The following is a 16138-nucleotide window of genomic DNA, read 5'->3' as shown; positions in this document are numbered from 1 at the left end:
GAATACCTACTACATCTGAATATACAAAATGGAAGACGAAGTTAAATCACTTGTTAGGAAGAGTCGATCGGATGGAACATGGAGATGATGACGAGATGAAGACTACTAGATCAGCACTACTTGCTCGAGTGTTGTCGTTACTGAATTTACTTCATGAGAAGGCACATCCAGCTAACCCAGTAACCCCCACAGTTGATGTTATAGCTGGACTTAGCCAAACTTTCCATGCTAATTTAGGAACTGCTGTTAGTTCTTCCCCAAGTAGACCTGCAGTTGCTGTAGGTCAGGTTGGATCGAATGCTGTTGCTTCTAGAATGGTGCTACCACATAAGTGGGGCATACAAAAGTTTTCAGGATGTAGCAAGTCCATGTCAATATCAGCTTTCTTTGAGTTGGTAGAAGAATTCGGTGTGGCCCGTCATGTTCCAAAGCATATTTTGCTAGAATCTGGTGTAGATCTATTCTGTGATAAAGCGTACCAATTTTACAAAGATGTCCGTCTGAGAGTTAACACATGGGAAGAACTCGAAGAAGAATTTCGTAAGGAGTACTTGTGTGCCCATCACAGTGAAGCTGTATTTGAAGAATTAAGGAGACGTACTCAACATTCCTCTGAGACGATAGGAGTCTATTTAGCCGTCATGTCCAGTTACTTTAAAAGATTGCGTTGTCACTTAAGCGAAGAGGCTCAACTGTCTATAATTATGAGGAACTTACATCCGTTTTATCAGGATCGACTTCGAGATCCACTACCAACGACTTTGGAAGAACTTCGCGTGGTTTGTAGAAGGATGGAGGAAAGGAGGGATACTATTCGAAATTATGTCGAACCCTCAGTTAGGCGCGGAAACATACTGGAAAAGGATTTAGCATATGTTGATGTTGAAGTAGAAAGGGAAGTGAATGTTATAGATGCTGCTTCAACTTCCAATGCTTCAGGCAATCATGAACGGATTGTTACTTGCTTTAGATGTAAGCAACCTGGACATAAGGCTATTGGATGTCTTAGGCCGAAGGAAATTTACTGTTTTGGATGCAAAAAGGAAGGAGTAACTGTGAGGAATTTTCCGAAATGCAAGAAACAGGGAAACGGATCACAGCCCCTTTAACTGGTCGAAATAAGGAAGCTGATGTATCTTCGACCAATGTACAACCAATATTAGATTTTATTGTAGACCATGCACAGAATGATGAGAGACCTTATCTGCGAGTAAGTGTTCTAGGGACGGAAATGCTTGGCTTATTGGACTCAGGTGCTTCTAGAACCATAGTTGGTAGTACTGGATGGAAGTTATTGAGAAGTTTAGGTTTAGAAATCGATAGTTCCAAACCGACTACTTGTCGTGTAGCCAATGGACAATCCTGTGAAGTACAAGGTGAATGTTCAGTACCCTTTATGGTTAGGGATCGATTACGTGTTATATCTGTTTTGGTCGTAATGGGAGTTCCACATACTCTGATATTGGGAAGCGATTTTTGGCGTCTTATGGGAATAGTTCCAGATCTTAGGCATAACGAGTGGCATTTTTCTGAATCACCAGTTATGTTATCTGCAGTTGATCATCTTAGAGGTCAAACTGTCTTATCGGATATGCAGAAAACTCGACTTGAGGCTGTTGTCAGTAGGAATCGTGAGCTTATGGGAGATACCCTCGGATGTACAGATGTTACTGAACATACTATAGTTTGTAAAGCTGCGCCTATTAAACAGCGATACTATCCTGTCTCTCCGATCATACAAGCTCAGATTGACAAAGAACTGGATCAGATGTTGGCTCAAGGAATCGTAGAAAAATCTACCAGCCCATGGGCTTCGCCGATTCTGTTGGTGAAAAAGAAGGACGGGACTTACAGATTTTGCGTTGACTACAGGAAGCTTAATGCTGTAACTGAAAGGGATAGTTATCCCCTTCCTTACATGTCAAATGTCCTTGATAAGCTACGTAATGCGCATTATCTGTCAACTCTTGATATCAAGTCTGCTTATTGGCAGATACCGGTAGCCGAATAATCCCGACCTTTCACTGCTTTTACAGTGCCTAGGCGTGGTTTATTCCAATTTAAACGCTTACCTTTTGGTCTTCATAATGCACCTGCGCGTTGGCAACGACTTATAGATACTGTTCTAGGACCAGATTTGGAGCCTTACGTCTTCTGCTATTTAGATGATGTGGTACTATTAACCGAGAGTTTCGAGGAACACTTAAGGATATTAGAGGAAGTGTTCAGACGTTTAAGAGAGGCTAAACTGACTGTCAGTTGGGACATCAGTTGGGACAAGTGTCAATTTTGTCGGCCTGAATTAAAATACCTTGGTCATGTTGTGGATAGGAATGGGATACATGTCGATTTAGACAAAGTTAAAGCAATGCTTACCTTAGCAACTCCCAAAAACGTTAAGGATGTTCGTTCTGTAGTGGGCACATTTTCTTGGTACCGGAAATTCATACCAGATTTTGCGACCTTGATATCTCCAATTACCACTTTATTAAAGAAGGGGAGGAATTTTAATTGGACATCGGAATGTGATGCTTCATTCCAGAAGATTAAGGAATATTTAGTATCGGCACCAGTGTTGAATTGCCCTGATTATTCGTTGCCTTTTGTCGTCCAATGTGATAGCTCTGGTTATGGCATTGGGGCGGTGTTGACTCAGACGCATCCCGATGGAGATCGAGTTATTTGCTATCTGAGTAGATCTCTAACTAGACAAGAACGTAACTTCTCAACCAGAGAAAGAGAATGTCTAGCAGTATTATACAGTATTGAGAAGCTACGGCCATTTTTGGAAGGAATACAGTTCACCGTTGTAACAGATCACGCTTCGCTAGTGTGGTTACAGAATTTAAAAGACCCGTCAGGTCGTCTTGCGCGTTGGGCAGTAAGGTTACAACAATAGGATTTTAAAATAGTTCATAGGAAAGGAAAGGACCATGTCGTCCCTGATATGCTTTCCAGATCTGTACCAGTGATAGATTCCGTAGAGACTGAGGTCAGAGATCGTTGGTACACTAAAGTTAAGGATAAAGTGGAAAATAAGCCTTTGAAATATTCTCAGTGGAGAATTGTTGATGGGAAGCTATGGAAGTACGTGAAACCTAGGTTGGGATTTTTAGTGGACGAAGTTGATAATTGGAAAGAGGTAATACCCAAACAAGATCGGGGGAAAATTCTTCAAAAATCGCATGACTCGCCTTTATCTGGTCATGCGGGAGTTTTAAAAACTTATAAGCGAGTTTGTGAACGTTACTATTGGCCGAAACTTAAAAGTGACGTGGCACGCTATGTGAGAGGATGTCGGATCTGCGCCGCACATAAGGTGGATCATACAGGGCCGAAGGGTTTGATGACTGCTCAACCACGAGCCACACAACCGTGGGAATGTTTAAGCTCAGATTTAATTGGACCATTGCCAAGGTCAACACAAGGCCATCGTTTCATATTAGTTGTCATGGACCTGTTTACTAAGTTTCCACTTGTCTTTCCACTACGGTCTTCTACAACCGCCCACATTGTGAAGAAATTGGAGGAGAACGTATTTTTACTCTTCGGAGCTCCTAGGTGGTTGCTTTGCGATAATGGACCACAATACACCTCACGAGTGTTTACTAATCTCATGAAAACTTATGGAGTGCAGGTTAGGTACAATGCTCTTTACCACCCTCAAGCAAACCCTACCGAGAGGTATAATCGGACACTGAAGACTATGCTCTCTTCGTATGTGTCGGACAATCATAGGAAATGGGATGTTAATTTGGCTAAGGTGGCATGTGCCACAAGGACTGCTTATCATGAATCAATTGGGCAGAATCTTTATTTCGTGAATTTTGGACGAAACATAATACTAGATGGTGACGAGTTCCGTAAAAAGGAACAACTTAGAGATGTGGATGACGATCAGAATCAGGAGAAAACTGTAGCTGAGAGGACTCAAGTTTTAAAGGAGTTGTTTGCAGACGTTCGACGAAGATTAGATAAGGCTTCCCAGAAGAGCGAGAGGGTATATAACCTCCGAAGGAGACCAGAGGAATTCAGTCTTAATCAAGCCGTATGGAGGAAGAACTTCGTTTTATCAGATGCTACTGCTTACTTCTCGAAGAAGCTTGCTCCTCGTTGGGTTGGACCATTCTTTATCAAGAAGAAGGTATCAAAATGGACATATAATTTGGTTGATGAGTTAGGGAATGATCAGGGTACCTATAGTATTAAGGATCTTAAAGCAGCTAGCGCTGCAGAAAATTTCCCTGGGTAAATTTTCTTTAAGTAAGGGGGGTCTGTAACGGTATAATATTTTGCTAAGAAACTTAAGACATTCTCCTCGAGTGTAGACAACCAGTTCTACCTTCTATACGTCAATGATAAAGCCAATAATTAAATAATATTGTTGAATGATGTGTACGTACTTGACATATTCGAAACACGGCCTTTTTGATGGCGCATGTGTTTCGTTGTGATTTTCTATTTCTCTCTAAGACGATGGTGCTTGATTTTTGGGACAAACGAGTCGTTGTTGGGTGTGGTTCTTTGTTGAGACTAGTCATTGGAGCTGTTACAAAAAGTGTATGGTGTAAAATTGCCTATGAAGGCGATCAAAAATATATGTTTTGGATACGACCATATTTTTGGCGAAATTTTTCCTACCAATTGGTGATGGCTGTGGTAAGATTCTTAAGGAAGTGCTGAGAATCTTTTGTTAATAGTGAATAGGAAAAGCCGAATTATTTTCGGATAAATTTGCTCCAAACCGGACCAGTTAAAAAAAGGATTGCATTGAAGGAGAGATAAAACTGAGTGGAGAAATTAATTTTAACCCTGTGTTTGAAAGAAAACAGGGTTTTAGTACGGGAGCTTTTAGTACGGGACATTCTAGTACGGGACATTTTAGTACGGGACGTTTTAGTACGGGACGTTTTTTTGAAGTCACACGCTTTCAACAGAGAGGCCATTTGAGCGTCATGGCATGTCAGGGAATGGACTGATGGACCCGATGGTAGAATCTTAAGCCCCTACATAATCCGTTGTAGATATGGTAATCTGTGGAGAAGATTCAGAATTAAGGTTTTTTTTAAACTTCATTATATTAATTAAGTTATATTCATGCTTTGTTTGGACTTAATTTTTTTTTTGGATAGTATTAAGAGGATGAACTTTATTATTTGTACATTTTTAATTTAAACTTCATTAAGAGGATAGATCATCTAGGATCATTAAGAGTATCTATTGATTTTTTTTTTGCCGATGTTAGTAACTTATTTTTCATGAACAGAATCATATAACTTTAGGGTGTAATAGCCAGTTATTATTTTTTCTTTTTTTTTTACTGCTACCATTTATTTAAAGTAAACAATATCTAAAGATTTTAAAATACCTACATCACAGTTAAAATTGTAATGGGGCAAAGGCAGGGATTTTATTGGAATCTAGAGTTTAAAACTTTTCAAATATTACCTACGGTGTGTTTCATTCTGCGCTTGCGTACGCTATGGGCCCATTGCTAACCGCCGCGTTACCCGAAGTTCGTTCGTGTTGAGAAGGAACATCTTCCAGTCTTTGTTACCAGCTTTGTTGTTATTTTTTAATTGAATTTAATGTACGGGGGAAAAATATATTTAAAATAGTAGATTTTAAATTTTAATAGTTATATTTCTCTAAGATAATTTTGTCACTTTTATTTTCTTTTTACATTAGTTAGATAATTTGTCACTAAAAAAAAAATACTTGTAGTCACTCTTTGAATATTTCAGATAGTTAATGTCACCTAATCACTTGTATAGTGTGTTTGTAAGAGACAACCTCGTAACCGACGTTAGTATTACATCATAGGGTAATAAAAGTTGTATATGGGTTACTCGTGTCTTATTATTATTCCTTTGCTTCATTTGGGGAATAAGTTAGGGTTATCTGTTTGTACTGACTGGCAATAAAGGAAGCTGGCGCCCAAGTATATTTTATCGTTCTATTTGAATCCACCCCGCCACCGGTGAGTTAGTTCGGAGCCAGTACCGTTGAAGAACGACAACGGCCTACATATAACTGCAAGGTGAGTAGCATTAGTGATGTGGTGTTTGTTTTAGCATTTATCTACGTGCTAACCCGTCTTGCGCGTTATAAGATATTAGGGCGTTTTTATAATTTACCTAAGGTATTACAATAAATTGTTTTTTCCGATTATAGTGTCACAATGTGAAAAATGTCTCAAATAAAAGTTGCTTACTTTTACATAAGAAATCAAAATCTGCAATAAAAACTGAGGGTTTCTATTTAAGATTTTAAAGTTACCCCCACCCCACCTCCAAGGGGTGGAGTGGGGGATCGCGTTTAGTGTCATTAGATAGATTTTTAAAAATTATTGAAAACGTGTTTTTCAGTTTATCGATCCGATATTTAGTTCGCAAAATGTTCGACCGTTCCGCTACTTTTGTGACACGCTGAATTAGAAAAAGTTTACAATTCTATATCCCCTTCATTTTACAAAAATACCCCTTTTCGCCCCCGAGAGGTATACCTTGTAGGTATACCTAGGAGGTATATTGGATAAAATTACTAATTCTAAGCAACTTTTGTTCTATAGAGTTTTTTCACTAAGTCAATACTTTTCGAGTTATTTGCGAGTGAATATGTTCATTTCTAACAACAAAAAACATGTTTTTGGACGGTTTTTCGCAAATAACTCAAAAAGTAAGTATCTAATCGAAAAAATATTCTTAGTAAAAATATAGCTTATAAAAAATTGAAACAAATGGTGTATGTGCTATAGTCAAAGCCCGATTTTCAGGCACTCCTAGGTTTGACTAGGCAATCCTCAGGTCTGACTGACGGTCTTAGTCAAAGCCCGAAATAAATTACAGTTTCGGCCTTTGACTAGTCAAACCTAGGAGAGACTAAGTTGGTCAGGCAAAGGTCGAAATTTAATTTTATGAAATCGGGGTTTCACTAGTCAAACCCCGATCAGCTATTAAAATGTTGTAATTTGTTAGATTAGGTTTAATAAAACTTAATCTTTTAATTTTAATGTTAATTATTTTTATATTGTCGTAACTAAAATAAAAAAATTAGTGGTTATTCTCACATGTTGAGGCATTATGGCATTTAGAGAGTTGCACAATACGTTAGACCTTTTACACTTATTGTGCAATTAGAGTGCAATTAGAACGAAAACATGCATTGTTTTGGAAAAATTCAAACAAGCTTATATTTTTCTAAAACTTTTTTTGTTAGTTTATATACATGTTAAAGTAAAAAGTTCTGCTCGCGGATTTGGCCGCTAATTGTTTATTAATTGTTTAAACAATAACAATTGTTTTGTATTAATAATTTTAAAAATATCGTTAAATTCATCATTTTACTTTGAGCAAATATGTTTCTATTTTGTTTTTGATTATACTGAATCCGAATATGGCATTGCAATTTGAAAATTCTTATACAGAAGCTCTTATACAGTATGTCTGCGTAGCTAGGAACCACATGGAAAACTTTTTTATTATCAATTTTACGAAAAAAATGTATTCTTCATAAAATGCTCTGAATAGTTAAAAATCTAAAACTCAACCATCAGATATCAAATTTTATCAATTTTATACGAGTTATGTCAAAAATATGAATTTCGTTAAAGAGTAATGTGGTACCTTTATATTTCAGAATATCAAAAACTGCTATTATGAAAAGTTGTTTGAAATTAAAAACTATGTCTAAATATACAATTACATTATTCAAATCGAAAAAATTTTTTCAATTTTTTCTCAAATTACGGATAATCATCATTTTATTACAATTATGATAACTATTTTATTATCACTTTTACGAAAAAAAGTTATTCTTCATAAAATGCTCCCCTGGTCTAAAATCTAAGATACAACCGTCAGATATTAAACTTTTTGAATTTTATACGAGGTATGTAAAAAATATGAATTTTTCTTAAGAGCTAAGTGCCTTTATTATTCACAATATTTTAATTAGAACGATGTAATTGAACGCTAAAACAAATTTTTTAATTCCAAACAACTTTTATTAATAACAATTTTCGATATTGTTAAATGTAAGGGTACTCTACTCCTGAGTGAAATTAATATGTTTTGACATAACTCGTATAAAATTATTTAAATTTGATATTTGATGATTGCATCTTAGATTACATGCGATGCAAAGTATTTTATAAAGAATAACTTTTTTTCGTAAAACTGATACTAAAAAAGTTATCAATAGGTTCCAAGTTACGCTAACATACTGTATAAGAGCTAAAAAATTTTTTTTGCTGAACATTTATTATTGTTGAAGTTTATTATTAAATGTATTTTAGGTAACTTTTACAGAAAAAAGTTTTGATCACTTTATATAAACATTTTTTTAGCTGGTAATTTTCGGTTTTTGTATTACATTTTTGTTATCTTTCTTAATTTTCTTAAAAAGAAATAGTGTATTTCATTTCTAAAGTAAAATAATTTAGTGCATTTTAAAGATACATCCTGAGCTTTAAAAAAGCACTTATAAAACTGTAATAGATCTGTTCAAACTTAAGTAATACCGTCTTAAATTGGTGGTAATTCTATAAAACTACGAAGATTTCAAAAATTATATTTTTTAAGAAGTCATATCATTTAAATTAAATTTTTGAGATTTTTTTTAAATTAAACATCATTTAGTACGATGCTTGAAAGGTAAGCTGTGCAAAATTGAGGGTTTTATAAGAAAAATTGTATTAGTTACACATTTTTAAATCATTTTTAAACAAAATTCATGTAAGGCTCATTTTCCGCCCCCACCGTACTTATGCCCATACACAGGGCCGTCTTAAGCATACACTGCGCCGGGGTGCAGGACTCATCTTTGCGCCCCCTTTTTTCAGAAGATTATATAGGTTATAGGTTGGCTGAAACTAAAACGAATTATGTTCGCTTTCTTTATTTATATATTAAAAAAACATGGTTTCATTATTAAAAAAATATCAATCTTATAACACTATCACTACACTATATCAAAGTCAACATTTCTAGCTTTTAAGGCCAAACAGTAGCGATCAACAGGTAGCGAAAACGCGTTCCAAGATTGCGGCTGCAATTTTGAATATTTTTCGAGATATTTGGCACACGTATTCGTAATATAATAAAGAATGGCGGTACAGAGCCCATTTTGAAAAATATATTAATATGTGGAAATTAATCTGTAATTAAATACAATATTAAAAAATTGAGCCTGTACCGCCATTAAGAAGAACAAAAAAATAGACTTTCTTCAAATAAACTTTTTTATCTGATGCCTAGATTTTGTGTCATTTTGGAACTACTAATGGAATAAAAAATTTTAGTAGTTCCAAAATGACACAAAATCTAGGCATCGGATAAAAAAGTTTATTTGAAGAAAGTGTATTTTTTGATCTTCTTAATGGCGGTACAGGCTCGTTTTTTTAATATTGTACTTAATTACAGACTAATTTCCACATATTAATATATTATTAAAATTGGGCTCTGTACCGCCATTCTTTATTATATTACGAATGCGTGTGCCAAATATCTCGAAAAAATATTCAAAATTACAGCCGCAATCTTGGAACGCGTTTTTGCTACCTGTTGATCGCTACTGTGTCCTCTTAAGTTAGCAAATGTTTTTATTATTTCGGTGATATCTATTTTTACTTGCTTTTCTTCTCTATTAAAGCCTATTAAAGGTTTGTTAATCTGTCTTGGCCCATTGTTGAGCGCAGATAATTTTTGATCAATAATTTAAGTATAGAAAAAGACCTTTCTCCTTCAGTTATTTTCGATGTCTCGAATTTCCTAAACCTGTTGTCCGATTTAATTAATTTTTTTTATATGTTATAGCCTTATTCTTTAACAATATCGCAGTAATAATATTGTTGCTAGACATGTAAATTGTCATTGTATACCGGGTGTACCAATCAAACTGTGATTTTTTCTCAAAGTTCTCGTAACCCTGTGGAATATTCTAGCATTTATACAATACTGAAATTAGAAACCAACTGCAGCCTTAGATTTTCTTAACATTCTGTTTTTTAATTCATTCGCTTATGTTGGATAACAAAAAAGTTAGGGACTTTAACAACTAGCCATGTTCTTTATCAATACAGGGTGTTTCTAAAGAACTGTGACAAACTTTAAGGGATAATTCTGCATGAAAAAATAATGACCGTTTGCTTTATAAACATATGTCCGATGTCCGCAAATGCTTCGTTTCCGAGATACGGGATGTTGAATTTTTTCTGCTAAACTAACGGTTTATTTATTGCTCTAAAACCGGTTGAGATATAGAAATTAAAGTTGGTAGATTTTAAGAGTCAGTTATTGCGCTTTTTTTAACATACAATGCACGCCAATGGTGAATATAAAATTTTTAATTTTATGTAAAAAAATGCACAATAACTACCTCTTAAAACCTACCAAATTTCATTTGCATATCGCAACCGTATTTAAAGAAATAAATAAAGCATCATAATTGATGGATTCGACCGTTACTTGATGGAAGTTCATTTTATCTAACAATAAAACACGGAAAACGTTTGTTTTCTATACTTCCACAAAATTTATTATATCTAAGTGACTACAGCTGTTTCGGCGGAGTGCCTTTCTCAAGTAATATAGTTTACAATGTGTTTGCCTTTTTAAGTCTTCAACTGAAGAGGTTGAGGAGTGGGGAGCTGTTTGTCTCGAGTTGGTCATTCAGAATTATATCTGTATTTTTCAGTTTATTAATTTCCATAGATTCTAAAAAAGATAGCTTAAGGCCTTTATTTTGAATATGTAGAATTTGAAACTCTTCATTGAAAGAATGATTATGATCTAGAAGGTGAAGTGCGTATGTAGAAGTGTCTGTTTTTCTATTGTTGAATGCCCTTTTGTGTTCTGCTATCCGTTTGTCAAAAGTTCTGCCAGTTTGACCGATGTCAAAGACTATTTTAACAAGACATTTTTAACATTGTCAAGACTATTTTGAATTCAATAATCAAATATACACAAACATCAGTGCAGGACTTATTATGGGTAATCCTCTAAGCCCATTGCTATCAGATATATTTATGAACCAACTTGAAACAACAATTTCTAAACATCCCGTATTTAAACAGTTCTTATATTGGTGGAGATACGTGGATGATATACTAGTATGCTTTACAGGAACTAACAGACAACTTGACCAATTTCTATCATATATTAATTCACTTCATAATAATATTGAGTTTACAATAGAAACAGAACAGAATAACTCTATAAACTTTCTAGATGTAACGATTTCCAGACTACACAACAAACATGAATTCTCCGTATATCATAAACCTACCCATACTGACACAACTATACACAATTCATCATCCCATCCTACACAACACAAATTAGCAGCCTACCATAGCATGATACATAGATTGACAGAAATTCCCATGACAAAAAATAACTTCGAAATAGAACTAAACATCATTAAACAAATAGCAGTAAACAACGGCTATAACGAACAAACAGTTAACAAAATTTTAAACCAAAAACTCCATAAGAAAGCCCTGAAATTAGTGTATCCACCACCACAGAAAGAACCCAGTACCTTCTGCTCTCTCACATATACTGGCAAGATAACAACAACAATAGCCAGATACATAAAAAAGAAAGGAATAACTCCAGCTTTTAGAACTAACAACAACTTAAGCAAATACATTAAGAACAATAAAAGCCGAAAGAGAAAGCAACTACAGAGTGGTGTGTACAAACTAACTTGTGGTGACTGTCCGAAAACGTACATCGGTCAAACTGGCAGAACTTTTGACAAACGGATAGCAGAACACAAAAGAGCATTCAACAATAGAAAAACAGACACTTCTACATACGCACTTCACCTTCTAGATCATAATCATTCTTTCAATGAAGAGTTTCAAATTCTACATATTCAAAATAAAGGCCTTAAGCTATCTTTTTTAGAATCTATGGAAATTAATAAACTGAAAAATACAGATATAATTCTGAATGACCAACTCGAGACAAACAGCTCCCCACTCCTCAACCTCTTCAGTTGAAGACTTAAAAAGGCAAACACATTGTAAACTATATTACTTGAGAAAGGCACTCCGCCGAAACAGCTGTAGTCACTTAGATATAATAAATTTTGTGGAAGTATAGAAAACAAACGTTTTCCGTGTTTTATTGTTAAATAAAGCATCAGTTTGTAAGAACAAATTCAACATCCCGTATCTCGAAAACGAAGCATTTGCGGACATATGTTCATAAAGAAAACGGTCATTATTTTTTCATGCAGAATTACCCCCTTGTCGCACTTATTTAGAAACAACCTATATTGATGAAGAACATGGCTAGTTGTTAAAGTTCCTAACTTTTTTATTATCCAAAACCGGAGGCTAGAGTTGGTTTTAATTTCAGTATTTTATAAAGGCTAGAATATTCCACAGGGTGTTGTGAATATTGAGGAAAAAACACTGTTTGATTGGTACACTAGGTATACAATGACAATTTACCTGTCTAGCAGCAATATTATTACAGCGATATTGATAAAGAAGGAGGGCGCGGCCATAGTGCACGCTGGTTTGTAGTTGGTTTATAGTCCGTGTGCAAATAATCCTTCGTATTTAAACGGGTCTGTCCAAAGTGCACCAGCGAGCTGTTATTAGGATTATTCGCAAACGGATTCGGCTTTCTGACGCGGAATCCAGCGTGCACTATAGACGCGCCCTAAGGCTATAATATATTAAAAAAATCACTCAAATCCATCAACAAGTTTAGGAAATTCGAGACATCAAAATTACCCATTTTTTGGGGTGCCCGTTTTCTCTGGCGCGCAGTGTATTTTCTTATTATTACAGATTCTACCGCCAGATTTAAAAAATACCGACTATACATGTAATGCGGCGCTTTTACATAATATTTATCTACATAGCTCCCCAAACGGCAATTATACTTTTGTCAGTAGAATCAGATACAGTGATAATTCTTACAAGATAGTGATTCATTGTCACTGGACATTTAATATTGGTCAAAATTACGCGTCACCTTCTTGAAATTATTGTCGGGATAAGGGATAATCTAAATGGGTTTCGTATTTCATTTGCATATCGTTCGTAGGTAGTAAGCATTAATAGCCTTTGTAAAAAATACCGAAAGTGCACTTGTATATTTTTGTTATTTGTAGTTTTTGAAGGACAAGAAGCGTAAGTTTGAGCCTAGAAAGTGTTCGGGTTGCGCCCCTTGGACTTGGCGCCCGGGTGCCTCGCACCCCTTGCACCCCCGGGTTGAGACGGCCCTGCCCATACATTTTATATCTTTTTATTATAACCATAAGATAGCTTAATTATTCTTCTTTTAGGTTCAATTTGTAAAATTTCATTTGATCCAGTAGTTAAAGAATTACATTAAAATAACTCAACCATGCACTTCGCCGTACGCTAGTTTACAGTGCGCCAATGTATGTGAGAAGGGTGACTTTAGCGTTATAAATAAAAAATTATAGAAGATACAGATTTAATTTTAGAAAATTCTTTATATAAGGTTTTTTTTGTAAAATTTTCTGAATTTTTCAATGGTCAAATCGGTTTTGTTCCAAAGTTGATATTTTCGGAGTTATTTAAAAAAAACATCAAACTTCGTAGTTCATTTGTTTAATAAAAAATGAAGCACCCACTTCTCGAATAGAACTTTTTGATATGTTGTTTATTAAACATTTCTTAATGAAATTACAAAAAGTTTTATCTTGTTTGATTTTTTCCGAAGTGAAAATCTATATGCACTCCCCTATTACATAATTTTGAAGAGCATTCTTTATTGCAGTAGCATTTTATAAAGCCTTGTCCTCCAAATTTATAATCCTTTGGACCTACTAATTTCTCTTAGAGGTAGCTCAACGTCTGGAGCATCTTCGGAATTAAGAAAACTCTCTTTGCATTCTCTTATTTAATTTCTTGAAAAAAGTGTATTGTTCCGTACTTCGTATCAACTCTATACAGGGTGTCCCGGAAAATAGTGCGTTCCTTAAAGGTATAGGTGTAAGGCACTATGTAGAACAAAAAACTCTTATAACATTTTTTTCTAAATGCAACCGTTTGACCAAAAAATTAAAATACATTTTGGTATGCAAATTTAAATCTGACAACTATGTGCGGTACGCAAATTTAAGCATAGACAGTCCCATGTAAATAGATAGAGGATAGATAGTAAACAGATACTTTTAAAGAATCCTGTTTAGTGTCAATGCCGAAAATGTTTTCGAATCGTGAGTGTATTACCTATTATGTTATTACGTTGATTATTTGTGGCAGATCACGAAATGGAGAGGCATACTATAATTAATTTCTTTCAAAATGTTTTGGTGTTTGTGAAATGGAAACATCTATTCGGTAAAATAATTATTTTCAAGTAAGTACAACTTAGTTATTTCAGTTCACAAGTAAACAAATTACTGAGACATTATCTGGTGTATTTAAGTTCCACTGTAAACTATTAAAACTATGTAATTCAGTTAAAGCCCTCAGCATTCAACCCATTTAAACCTTACTAAATACATAATACTAGTTCAGTTAAAAGATGTGTTTTTATGTTAAAAGATGTGTAATTCGTTTAAAATTATGCAATAGGTATTTCAATACATTTCAAAAGAAAATAATTTTAGTAAACAAATAGTCCCTCCTGGGATTGTATTTCTACCTCGACGACGGTGGGAGGGCCGAGTAACCGATCGTGGTCCCTAAAGTTGTGAGGGGAGCACGACCGGTGAAACCAAGGACAGTCCCAGCGTCCAGCGACTGTGCACCGGGTGAGCGCCGGACACCGCCGCTGGACGCTAAAAAGGCGTCGCAACTGAGGCGAGCAGTTGCGACGCCTTTCGACTTCAGCAGATGTATATCACCCTCCAACTTCCCTACGGCTACTCTAATCCCTAAAAGTTAATCTCGTCCACCTCAGCATTGTGACCGGGGGTCGATGGGGGGCCCCAAAGCAGTGTGCGGGGGGCTCCGCCATCGGGCTCTGATCACAAATTTCTATTCGAAAACTTCTTCGACATACCCACTACGAGTAGCCGTCATGTCTTACCCCACCACACATCCATTCCAAATCCCGCGTAACAGGGGAGGCAGCAGTTACGCGGAAACTCCAGGTAGCCTGTGAATACAAACTGCCACTGCGTCCGGAGGCAACCGTGAAAAAAAGCCTAGAGGAGTAAACCTCAATAAAACAATCCCCACTATCACGGTGGAAGGCATCGTGCCAAAGATATGAGAGATGCGAGGGTTAGAGCATCACAAACGATCCCTTCGGGATACCTGGCGACCTCCCGAAGTAACCAAGCCTTGGCGTGGTAAGGGCGCACTGCCGCGCCAGACGTATAGTACGTCCCAACTCGTGGGAATTTATATGAGTACCAATAAACACAATTCTGAACAGACGGGGGTGAGTGAAGACGACCATCGGCGAGACACGGACAATGAAACGGATATGGAAAATGAGAATAGGAAAAAACAGTCGCCTGACGACTTGAAATGGGAAGAAGGAATGAACAGTTTTGAGAGGGAGCTCATAAACTCACATAAAAAGAAACAGAAGATGAACAGGTCGACTGCCCCAAAACAGTCGACACTAGTAGGGGATGAAATGCTGGAAAGCAGTGAAAATGATGACGATGAGATAGGGGAGGAAAGATCACAAGAGGAAGTGGAAAAAATAGAAAAAGGATGGCAAAATATTCAGGAGAGGGTGTTAGCCTCTTTCTTGCTTGATGATGAAACCATGAATAAGAAGAAAAGGAAAGGGGACAGTCTAGAGAGAATAAATGATCTGAAGAGGGAGAGACTGGAAGAGAGTATTAAGTTTCCTAACGAAACCAAACAACAAAAAATAAACAGGAAACTCGAAGAGTTAAATATAAAACTAATAGAGATATTTACTAACCTAAGCGAAAAAAAGGGGGAAAAGGTGGAGATGGATACGGAATTAAAAAAACTGTTAGGGGTCATAAAATCCACTAACAACAAAAAAGAAGACGACAGTATAGCCGAAAAAACACAACAAGAAGTAAAATGCGATCACTGTAAGCTAAAAGTGGAACAAGAAAGACAGAGAGAAGAGCAAGAAAAAATTAAAAGGGCTCTAAACATGGGGGGAGGAAAAAAACCTTCATGAGTATATGTAATAGCAAATGGGAG

This window comes from Diabrotica virgifera, chromosome 5 (genome assembly GCF_917563875.1).
Source record: "Diabrotica virgifera virgifera chromosome 5, PGI_DIABVI_V3a".
NCBI lineage: Eukaryota > Metazoa > Arthropoda > Insecta > Coleoptera > Chrysomelidae > Diabrotica > Diabrotica virgifera.
The sequence above is the reverse complement of the archived record's forward strand: the minus strand, read 5'-3'. Positions refer to the sequence as shown.